This window comes from Talpa occidentalis, unplaced genomic scaffold (assembly GCF_014898055.3).
Source record: "Talpa occidentalis isolate TD23 unplaced genomic scaffold, MPIMG_talOcc4v2.1 talOcc4.7, whole genome shotgun sequence".
NCBI classification, from domain to species: Eukaryota; Metazoa; Chordata; class Mammalia; order Eulipotyphla; family Talpidae; genus Talpa; species Talpa occidentalis.
Window position 1 is genome coordinate 21,530,733 of NW_023605083.1, and position 12,451 is coordinate 21,543,183.

At 34.6% G+C, this 12,451-nt stretch overlaps 1 protein-coding gene across 7 annotated transcripts in view; it reads right to left on the reverse strand.

Annotated features, from left to right (window-relative positions):
* KDM4C (lysine demethylase 4C) overlaps positions 1 to 12,451 on the reverse strand; it is a 415,273-nt gene that overhangs the window by 199,307 nt on the left and 203,515 nt on the right. The gene's annotated exons all lie outside the window — the stretch shown is intronic.

Below are 12,451 nucleotides of genomic sequence, written 5' to 3' on the forward strand. Positions count from 1 at the left end.
CATGAGACCCAAGCAAGATCAGACTCAATAGGGAGTGGAGCACAGACCTGAGGGTAAAGATACAGAGATTGGGCCCATCCTGGAATCTCTATTCCCTATCCTGGTATTTCAGGTCCCTTTTCGATTCTGCATGGTTATACAAAATCAGCAACAAACTGAAGGCTCACAAGGAGTGACCCCTCCCAAACAGAAAAGGACTACATCAGTACAGTCTCTGCACAGGCTCGGGGCAGCACTCTCACTGCCCACCTGTGACTATGCAGGTGTCTCTTTTCACCAACTCTTTCCTCTGCAGGGTAGAAGCTTTCTGGCTGCCCATGATCTGTACCATGCCAGGATTTCTCTTCACTGACCTCCCTCAGCGGAGTCAGCTCTCCTCAAGGCCGCCCGCCTGCGACCATGCAGGCCTCTCTCAGCAAACCTGTCCCTTTTCCTTTCCCTACTAAACCTGTTCTCTAAATATAACTAATGGAGAAACTCGCCTGGGGAACTCGCTGCATGTCGCTAAAATGGGAGCTCTGGTGAAGCCTTTCCCAGAGTGAACCCAAGGACCCGCAACTCCAAAAACCCCATCAATTATATTCTTTACATATACTGAATACCTACTACGATAAATCACTACTACTGTTGCATTTCTTCTAAGAAGGTATTTGAAGGTAAGCAGTTAACTAGATGCTAGTAAATAATGGCTATGGAACTCAGGCTGTCTTATAAAGTTACAAAGGTATCAATTTTTGTTAAGTCACCAAACAGTAAACTTGAACGCATTTAGTTAGCAATTCTTAAGATTACAAATTCACAAACACTGATTTTACACATATCAGGTAGCTTTATTTCCTTTCAGACGTAGCCATAAAAAATGTGGATTCAATTTAGAAAGCTATGTTCAAACGCAACTGAAAAGAAATGGTATACTATCTCTTTTAGAACAAACAGGAAATCAAATTACATTTGGAAGCATAAAAATAAGTAAATCTATAATGAATAAGTAATAAATATGGAATAGATAGACCAAGAAAAAGAAAACCCTGACACAAATGCAAATGCTTATGTAAAACCAAAATAAATAGCAGTGCTTCTCAGTTCTGTTTATAGATCACAATCTTCTGACTGGTTTATTTAAAAAAAAAAAAAAAATCATTTGGCAGTCTACACTACCAGAGATTCCTAAAGACTCACTCTTAGAGGTCCAATAATGATGAACGACACCTCAACTGATTCAATACACAACCACATTAAAAGATAATAAAGAGATTGGATGAACTGGATTGAAATTAGTTTAAAACACAACTTAAATAATTTGAAATAGGTTATGTAAATAAAACGAAGTTTGGACTCTGGCTCACACCATATAATAAGATCAAGTCAAGATGGTTGAAACAAAAGAAGTGACAAAATTAATAAAGGACCATCTACACAACTGTGACTATAATGTTGTAGTAAGACAAGTCTGAGTATAACATCAAATGCTGGACATGAGTTTTAAAAAAGAAACTGGTAGATAAAGCCATCCTTAACTGAAAAGAGTTCAAGTAATGCAGCAAGAAAAGCCTAGAGGGAAAATGGAATTTTTTTAAAAAATAGAAATTAAAAAAAAAATAGAATTTACCCCAAAAAAACTTTTTCAAATATAAAAATGACAAAGATGAAAAGTATTGACCCTCTTTTACAAGTAAAATATACGCTGAAAGAATTTCATTTTTCCTCAATAAAATTTAAAAAGTGTTCACATCCAGAGAGCTATTAAGGGCAGAGAGAAACAGGCTAGAGAAATGCAGTTGCAGAAATTATAAGTTGACATTCTTGAGAGAAATTTGGCACAAAATAGTGCATATAAACACCTTCCAGAGAGTATACTGAGAAGGACCTAGAAATGTATTCACATGGTTATGTGGTTGTTAATTTACAAAAGAACTAGATTTCCATTTGATTCTGTAAAAGCACTGACCTTTTCCATTTAGTTTTGCTTCTCCCAAATTCACCTTATGTCAGGTGGCTTTACAGCAGCTGCTGGAATATTTAGGAACCGGCTAAGAAGCAGCTAAATTGAGATGCATTTAAGGTTAGAGGTAAAAAATTTATATATATATATATATATATATATATATATATATATATATATATATATATTTAAAAGATAATAAAGACATTGGATGAACTGGATTGAAATTAGTTTAAAACACAACTTATATATGTAAGTTTTAAACTTACATAGTTTAAAATACAACATATATATATATAGATAGATAGATATAGAAAAGGCTGAGAGAGGGTGCGCTACTTGATAATCCAATTAAAAGGGAAGAGTGGGGGGGACAGGTTTTCTGCTGTTGGACATAAAATACTGGCGTTGACATAAATAATGTAAAATTCATAAGGTACTGTAAAAGAACATCAGTGACACACTGGTTAATGAGTACCACTGAATTCAACAATATATTCAATACATAATTATTCACTTCATACACATGGACACATACTAATACACACACACACACACACACACACACAAGCACACTATGAAAAGCTTAGAAATAATGTGACTCATATGAAAGAAAACTGACAGAGGTTTATCCCAAATCTAAACATCAGTCCTAAAAATCCGCAGAGCATAACAAACAATGAGTTCTTTTTAAAAGAAACGTTTTAAAACTAAATAGCCAGGAAAAAAATTTTCAAAACAATGTTAGAACAAAATATGTTCTATACTGTCTTCAGAAAGTGTTTCAAAATTGGTATGATATGTCGTTGAGATAAATCATAGGCTGCCCCCAAAACTAAGGAAAAAATATTATGAAGGGATTGCATACACACCTTTAGATAATTAATAAACCACTGACATAATAACAGAATGCCATTTTGCATAATCTACTGATTTATACATAGATACAGTAAAAATAATTTCTTTAAATATAAATAGCCAAAATTCTTGTATCAATAATAGTATCAACACAGTACCACATATTCTCTGATCAGGAGGAACTACTAACCACTTCTAGTTACAGGAGAATACCAATAAAATTGTACTCATCCAGTGATAACCAAGTGAACAAAATTATTTGTATCAAGAAAAATCATAAAAACTTATGCCCATTTATCACAAGTGAATTCTCATTTGTACAATATAAATTTTGCATAAACACTAACAGAAATGACACATCTGCAACAAACAAAATAACAATCTGCAGGTTCAACTGTGATGCTTCCAAATTGTATGAAAGTAAGTATATCAAGAATGCCCAGTCCCTCCCAGACTGGTAAAACTCCCGTTCAATGTGCTTTGCCATCTCTGAAAGCAAATAAAAGAACATGTTTCGCCTAGAAGTCAAGACCTTCACAGGCTAAAATTCATTTCCACTCTCATCAATATAATTACATACTTTAGATTAAAAGTCAAATTATATTTAATAAAGCATTAAGAGGTTTAGGCCATATTTATAATGTGAAAAAATATATGTGTATTATCTACCTAATTTCAGATTAATTCTCATATTATAAATTTAATAGGCACATCATTAATTTCATCAAGTAAATCCTACTTAAAGGGTAAAGATGTTGTTTAGTTTAATTAATTTAATCTATCACTATTTTCTCTTTAGGGCTCAAGAAATAAACAGGCAAATGAATATCAATATAAAATATATGAATGCTACTTTTAGATGGTTTATAATCCCCAAATCAATATGAATGTAGGCTGCCCAAAATAATATTTGTATTATATATTTTCACACAGCATCAGGTTAAAATGGTTTAATTACTTTAAAAAGAGGGTAGAACTGATTCTAACAAAAGAAAAATTCAATTTTTTTTCTTGTTCACCTATATGAGCTGATGAAAAAGGAGAGAAAGCTTTCCTATACATATGTGTACCTACTCATGTACGCACACAAGAATATGAAATACACACACACACACACACACACACAGAGGGTAGGGTTGGAGGGAGGGAGGGAAAAGGCCACTTGATACTCAGGATGGAGCAAGAAAAACCAAGGGTACAAATGGGCTGAAACACAGACAAAAATAAGAACACTATACAAACCACGCAGTAAGTGACCATGCCCAGTTCTAGCTAATATTAGTTAAGGGCTACTTTTTTACCAATTACAGCTTTAGACTGCTCTGTTCTTCCTGCCCTATAAATAATACATACATAATTCTCCACGCTGTGCTATTTGTTGCAAAAAGGCAAACAATTTTACTTAACTACAAGCGTGTTCCTAGTGGATTTTGGTTGAAAGATAGCTGCAGAGAAGTACTTTCACACTGATTTTTATCCAAAACTAACCAATGTTTTAGAGGGGGGAAAAGGAACAAAATTTTCATAATGAGAATGAGTGCCAAAATACTTTAATAGCACTCAGATATTTGATTATTCCCTAATTTAAGTGGGAAAAAAAAGACGTGCCAAACTCTAAAGAATCACTCAAAGACATACTGCATATCTACTGAACCATGGCTTCAAACTATTAAAAGATATTGCCGCTCCATCACTGATGTGCATGAAATTCTGCAAATGAAAATCAATTTGCAGAAGGGAGTTTAACACCCTAGCTTCCAGGCATTTTAAAGGCTTAACTATAACTGCATTATTAACCACTTCCTAGACCTGAATCGGGCATAAATTCCAATATAAAGCATGTTCAACCAATAGTATATTCAGATTACTGAGCCAATTCAACAGCACCCTCTGCTTGTAGATAACTGAATCTGATTTTCAGGGATTTCTAAAACACCCTAATTCAACAAAATCAACCTTAACACTGTGCAGTTTTATCTACTATATAAATTCAAGCTAACCTAAAATACATTGTAACACTTTACACTTAATGCCAGAAATGACTGGAAATGAGCAGGAATCCAGGCAAAAATCAAGTTTAAACTTTAACAGCTAAGTGCAGTGAAGTGGATCTCAAACTTCAGGGAGGTAGGGAGGGAAGAGAGAAAATTAAGAGAATTTTCTCAAAATTCTCACACATGAATATTCTCAAAATTCTGGTTCACTATATCCTAAAATGAGGCACAAAACTGTGCATTTTTAACAAGCATTTCAACTGGTTCTGAATCAGAGGGCCCTGGGTTCATACTTTTTACCTACTGTACTGAATTACCCTTTAGTAAGCAGCAGACCAAAATATTTCCACCAGGACAGATGATTATTTGTACAATTTTTTTAGTGGTGACCACGGATTTGTCAAAGAAAGAACGTTAACACTTCTTTGAACCTTGGTTGACTTTAAAAGGTCAACATTTCTAGAACACTGTGAGCCACCACTCTGCATACTTTTGGTTGCAGTCTACAAACTGTCAGATACAGTTTGGGCTTCTAGGTGAATGTGGTATGGCATCAGGCTGAGAATGACCATGGAACACAGAGGGCAGCCAACATCTGGTTCTGCTGCCACGGTAAGTATGAGGGTACTATGCGCGTATCTGTTAATAAGCAAGTCATTCCACTTTTCTCTGTCCTTACTTCTTGGCTACTGGCATACTCTGCTCTCCTGATAATAGTCAGGGTTAAAACAAAATTAGAATATCGCATGAAACATTATATCAGGTTTTTGGTTTTTGTTTTGTTTTGTTTTTAGTTTCTATGTTCCATTGTTCCATGAATATGTTCCATTAATAATCTAAAATGCTTCATATAAAATGAAGTATTACACACTTGATAAAAGGTATATGTTTAAGGGAAATAATCCTTCAAATTAAATATCAAAGCATAAGAAGCCAAGAAAAACTGCTCTGGAAAACAGAAAGACATTCTCACAGACAGAAGCAAAAGTAAAATAAACTACCACAAAATAAAATAAAAGATTAATTTCATATAGCAGAAATTGCAAATGGAATAAAAACTATCTAGTATCTGATGCTGGACCCGAGCTAGACCAAAATAGTAAGATTTTACACATCTTAATTTTTTGTTTGAGATTTATTTATTTATTTATACAAGCACTGGGTACAGTCAGAAGCGCGGTAGGGTGAGAGAATTCGCCAGAGCCAGAGCGGGGAACAGAACAGGCAGACCGACGAATTACACTGCTGAGGGGAGCAGCGGGTGGCAGGAGAGGTCTATGCTCCATGTGGGACCCTTGCCAGGGGCGGGGGATCAAATCAGCACTGCAAAGACTGTGGGCAGCTTCACAGCCCAGTGCTCAACCGCTGCGCCACCAGGGGAGGCCCTACACATCTTAATTTAAAACAAAGAGTAAGGATTCTTTTTAGGGATATGGCCACAGAACAGGAAAATATGCCTAATTTACATTTTAGGATAAAATTCACAAAAATTCAGTCACTTCATCTTTCATCAGTCACTAATCTCATCTAAAGTAAGAATGAATTTTCTTAGCTTTGATACTATTCATTAGAAAAATAAGAATAATGTCTATATTCACATCTTCACTAGATTAGTTCTCTTTATCAAGTCTCATGATTTATTGAGCACTGTTCTTCAAGAGAAGGGAAAAGCATTTTAATCCTTGTTACATTAGGACCATATATAACTAAATTAAATCAATATGAAAAAAAGTTTTAATATGGGATGACATTTTTGAAACCTGTGCTCAGCAAGAAGTATATACAAGGCAGCAATTTGATTTCTGTAAAGTGTTAGGTGCCATCTCAGGAGAGACGCCTAGACACCCTCGGCTATAAAGATGTACAGGAACAGTGCCAGAGTTGAAAACCACCCTAATGCTGGGCCAGGACAAGTGCATGTATGGAGACATTTTCAGAGGTGAAGACTAAAGAAACTGTGTGGGGTAGGTCAGTGAGGACATGTGACTCAGTTTGGAAAGGAAGAGAAAAAATTTCTCTTCTTGGCATGAGAAAATTCGTCTGAACAGAATGAATATTTCAAAAGATTTCATAATCAAGAGAAAAAACGTTATACAAAGAGCACTCAAAGAAGAGAATCAATAAGAAATTAAAATGATAATAAATTAATTAACTTCTGAGAAAGAAAAGCAGTACAATCCTACATCTACTGATGTATAGAAACTTATGGGCCTGTAAAAGATTCAAACATGAAGCTAGTGAAATATACAACAGATAAAGGCATTAAGTATTTAAATCTTGGGTATACTTTCCTCATTATTCCAATATAATAATGAAATTTTAGCGCTGAAATTACTTGAAAGATTATTTCTGCCTTGTAGACAATTTTAATCTTACAAATTCAAGTATTTATTTACATTCACATTAATCCTCTAATACTGTCGCCCTAATTTTGAGGAAGCAGAATTGAGAATTGTCATGATTCCCACAATGACTTTAAAATCGTGCTCATCTTATTGTGAATAACAGTGTCAATAATGGGTAATAATTGTTCACATTTTATTCTTCTTTATGACCTTGGATTAAACTGTTTATTTTTTTTACTTTTAAGCGGCTTCATTTTTTTTAATTAACATTGATTTACAATACTGTACATTATTTCTTGTAATAGGTTCACTGCTTAGAGATCTATGTTATGAGACCACACAATCACAAACCAAAGCAGTCTCTGTCCTTCACCACAGTCCACTGGGATTCCCATTTTTTCCCCAACTCCAGCCTCCCTCTCCTAGTAGCCTCAATTCTGCAGTCATATTTTTAGGGTTTGTTTTGGTGATGTTTTATCTGTTCCTTTGTTTCTCTATATTCCACATGAGTGAAATCATGTTGCATTTCTTTCTCCTGACTTCTTTCATTTAACATAATTCCCTCCATTTTCATCCACATTGTTGTAACACACAAGACTTCATTTTGTTTTATAGGGAAGTAGCATTCAATTGTGTATATATACCACATCTTCTTTATCTACATATCTGTTGTTGGGCACTTAGGTTTCCATAATTAGCTATTGTAAATAGTGCTGCAATGAACCTAGGCGTGTATATATATTAGTATTTTTGCATTTTTGGATAAATACCAAGGAATGGAATTGCTGGACTAAAAGGTAGGTCTATTTTTAATATTCTGAGGAACTGCCATACTGTTTTGACAGAGGAAGAATCAGTATTTATGAGAGCTTCTTTCTTATATTTTGAAACTCAAATGACTTGCAGTTTGAGCATTGCTATCTCTAGATTTAGAGCACATGTGACAGGACAATAAAGGCTATTTCTATCTAACAGGATAATGCCAAAATAACTTCATCCAATTATTTCTTTTGGCAAGAGCTTATATATATATACATAAAATTCCAGTTAACAATTGGAGTCACTTATTGACCATCTCATGATATTATTCAAATGTATCTGTACAAATATAATTAGGATTTTATACATCAATGAACACTCACTGATTAGAAATATGTTGGTCCCAATCCTATGCATCAAATTTAAAATACTCATTCTACAGTCTTAGGAAATTATAAACATCATACGATTTAAAGAGCATTTGCAATAAAACTAACATCACAGGATTTGACCTAAGAATGAGACAGGGCCTCGCTGGTGGTGCAGGGGGTTGAGCGCTGCACTGTGAAGCTGTCCACAGCCCTGGAGGCACGAGTTGGATCCTAGGCAGGCTGGGGAGCAACCCACATGCTGCAGCAGAGCTCTCCTGTCTCGCCTGCTGCTCCCCTCAGCAGTGTATTTCGGTGTATCTGCCTGTTCTGCTTCCCGCTCTCTCTGGTGAATCTTCTCACCCCCCACAACTCTGGCCTGTACCCCACTTCTTAAAAAAATAAATAAATAAAATTCCTTTTAAAAAAAGTGACCTTTTTTTTATTCTATTTTTTTAGGAATTTTATTTATTTATTTTTAAGAAGTGGGGTACAGGCCAGAGTTGCAGGGGGTGAGAAGATTCACCAGAGAGAACGGGAAGCAGAACAGGCAGATGCACCGAAATACATTGCTGAGGGGAGCAACAAGCGAAAAACTAGCAACAACAAATGTTGGCGAGGATGTGGAGAAAAAGGAACTCTCCTGCACTGTTGGTGGGAGTGTAAACTGCTCCAACCACTATGGAGAGCTGTGTGGAGATTTCTTGACCTACTAAACATAGAGCTTCCATATGATTCAGCAATTCCACTCCTAGGTATTTCCCCAAAGGACACAGAAACATCAATTCCAAAGAGCACCTGCACCCCTATGTTTATAGCAGCACTATTTACAATAGCTAAGCTTTGGAAACAACCCAAATGCCCAAAAACAGATGACTGGATCAAGAAGATGTGCTACATATACACCATGGAATATTACTCAGCATTCAAAAAAGATAAACACATGCAATTTGCAGCAACATGCATGGATGGCACTGGAAGGGATCATGCTCAGCGAAATAAGCCAGAAAGAAAAAGAAAAATACCGGATGGTCTCACTCATAGCAGGAATCTAGCAAACTTAAATAAGGGACCAGGAAAAAGAATAACTGTAAGAAAGAAAATATTAAAATCAACAAACAACTATGAACCAGAGGCACTCTATGGGGGGTGGGGGCCAGGGAAAGGAGGGCTTGGGGTCAAAATAAGGGGTTTGTAATTGTATGGGGAATATAAAAATAAAATTTGAATAAAAAAAGAAAATAAAATAATAAAAAAAGTATATACCTAAAAATAAAAATGAAACAAACCAATGGTAGACTGAAAAATAGAACACAGTTTTAGTCTGAATAGCAAGTTTAAGAACTCCCATTAAAGAGTAAGATAACTCCATGAAAGAGCTAACATTTTATTATTGGTATATCTAAAAAATAAATGCTCATTAGAAAAACAATGTAAACATATTTCTTCTTTCCTTACACTCTCCTTTTTCCCAAAACATAAATCCCTGAGATTCACAGAAGAAGTAGAAAGTCAGAAGAAGTGGAAGTATTATACAATAGAAGACTGACAAAGAAACCGCTAAGTCACATAGCTCTTTGAAAGACTCTGCAAGGCTGTGATAATTTGAAATCTTATGGTTTCCCAAGGGGAGTTTATAAAAATCACAGGGACTGTAAATGTTTAAAAGTCTTGAAAGCAATTAACTAATATAAATTTAAAATATTTATTCTACAGCAGAGAAGGGGAAAAAAAGAAAGGAGTATTTGCCGGGCTAGCTAGTTTTGTGGAAAAAATACTCAACCAGGAAGCACTATATGGATACAACAGGTAAGAACAGCTTGCTCTACTACAAGAGGTCAATAATATGCATACACACACACATATACACTACTAAGCAAAGATTGCTGAGTCACAAAAATAAACCTACTATGGTTACTGACACTATCCCCAAAGCAAAACTTAAATGAACTAAGTTATTTTGCAAGATAAAAGCCCTCCTTACAGGCACAATGCTATGTACAATGCAGCAAAATCTAATATGCACTGTTCAACATTTATATTCCCACTAACCAAGTAGATATGTATTGTTAAAGTCTGATTTCATGTTCTATATTCAGAATTGTTAACTCTGAAACTCAATTCTGCAAGAACAATGAGAGTAAACAGTAAAGGTTATCTATAGACTGTCAGTTCTAACTTTTTTAAAAACCATACATTCAATCCCACCCATTACGCTCTTAGTAAGTCTTTCCTGCTTACCTCCCACAAAAGTTTCAGGGTCTTGTATGTTAACAGTTTAAATGTCAACTCCCATGTTGATATACCACCCTATACACACAAGCACACACACACACACACACAGATATTCAATTGCTAGTAAAGAATTTCCAATTCAAATACATTTTAACACTACCAACATAATCTGGTTCATAGTCTTCTTTTAGTGATCAATGTATAACTCTAAAAGCACATGGAATTTCCAGCATGAGCTACAAAGATTATCTCTCTAAGATATATTTTGAACCACGAGGCTAGCAAGATACTGCTGCCTATATAGTATTTTTGATGATGACCATCATGCTTCTTTTTAACAAACTTAAAAGTTAGGTAGTTTTGAGACCATTCAGGCTCATAAATACAATGAACAAGGAAAACAGCAATAGTTTGAATTGACTTTTTCCTGTTAACTACAATAATAATAAACTGTAGATTTCTATTTTTTTTTCTATTTCCATTTTATTATAAATACAGGGTCCAGGACCTAGACCTCTGTACCTGAAAACAGATAAATAATAAAAATATTGAATAAACATTTCCTCAGAGCAAAGTGCTGGTGGCAATGTGCTAGAATCTTTGCAGAAGGAAGGTACCTGTCACAGTAACTCCATTAGGTAGGTATTATTCTCTGATAAGGGAACTAAAGCATAGAGCAAAGTACCTTGAATAAGAGCACTCAATTACCAGGTGGCAGAAATGGGAGTTAAAGGCAAGACCCTGTTACTGCAAAGTTGTTGTTCCCAACTACCACACTCTAAACTCCATAAAAGACTTCCCACAGGAACCTTTCTACAACCTGGCTACAAGAAAATAGACACTTTCATTTTCTAAACAGGAATTCAAGGACAAGGTCATCCTCATTCATCAGAATGCTAGAGCATTCAACCTACACCAGCCCACTACAGAACCAGTAGCAGCACAAGAAAACTCAAGAGGATGGGCTGAATGATTTCAATTGGGAAATCTTCCTTTTATGTTAAGATGATATTATCTAATTTACTGAACAATCAAAAAAGATAATAACATCACTAAAATGAAAAGTAGAAATATTAATTATCCAGTGACAGCAATAACATATTCTCAAGTCCTGTTGTCTTTGGAGAAATACATTTTTGCATTGATTTGCTTAGCAAATCAAGCCCATGTAATATTATTTATATATATTTATGTATGCGTGTATACATATATATGTGTATTTCCAATTTTTATGGTGTGTATATGTAGTTTTAAAAATAGATATAAAGGTATACAAACAGGGTTAAGAGGTATCTTTCTAACAAGTAAAACCACCAATTTAATGAGCAAAGGAGTCTGGATGAAAAACATATTAACATCTGGATATCCTGATTTCAAAAATTATCTTTTTTTTTTATGTTGTTGGTTTATGGGTTTGTTTCGCTTTATTCTAGGATTTGAATAAACTCCATGTGTTGGAGCTACCTTCTGGCTCTAAGTAATTCTAGTTTTTGTTTGAAAGCCAAAATAAATTAAACAAAATTATTTTTTTTAAATCCAAGCAAAATATGTGAAATTTTAAACATAAGTATATTTTCCTGCCAACGTTATTTAATAGGTTTCTTTACACGTGAAGCTGACATTTTAAAATTATTACTGTTTACTATTCATCCATTTTTCTACAATGTCTTCAAAAATTTCTACCCTTAAATGTGGAAATATTATGTTCCTCTTTGACAGGAATCAGGATTTTTCTATCTAGCAAGTCATTCCCTGCAAGAACTTCAAGCTGTTCACTGACAATAGAAAAAAATAAAAACTACAAAGAAATATATTAATCCTACATATTTATTGGCATTATTATAATCTGTTATTCTATGCAATGCTTCCTAATAAAGTTCTGAAAGACTTTCATTATAAAAAAACAAAGGTTATGAGAAATAGAAAAGTAGGAACAGTCATACTTTAAAC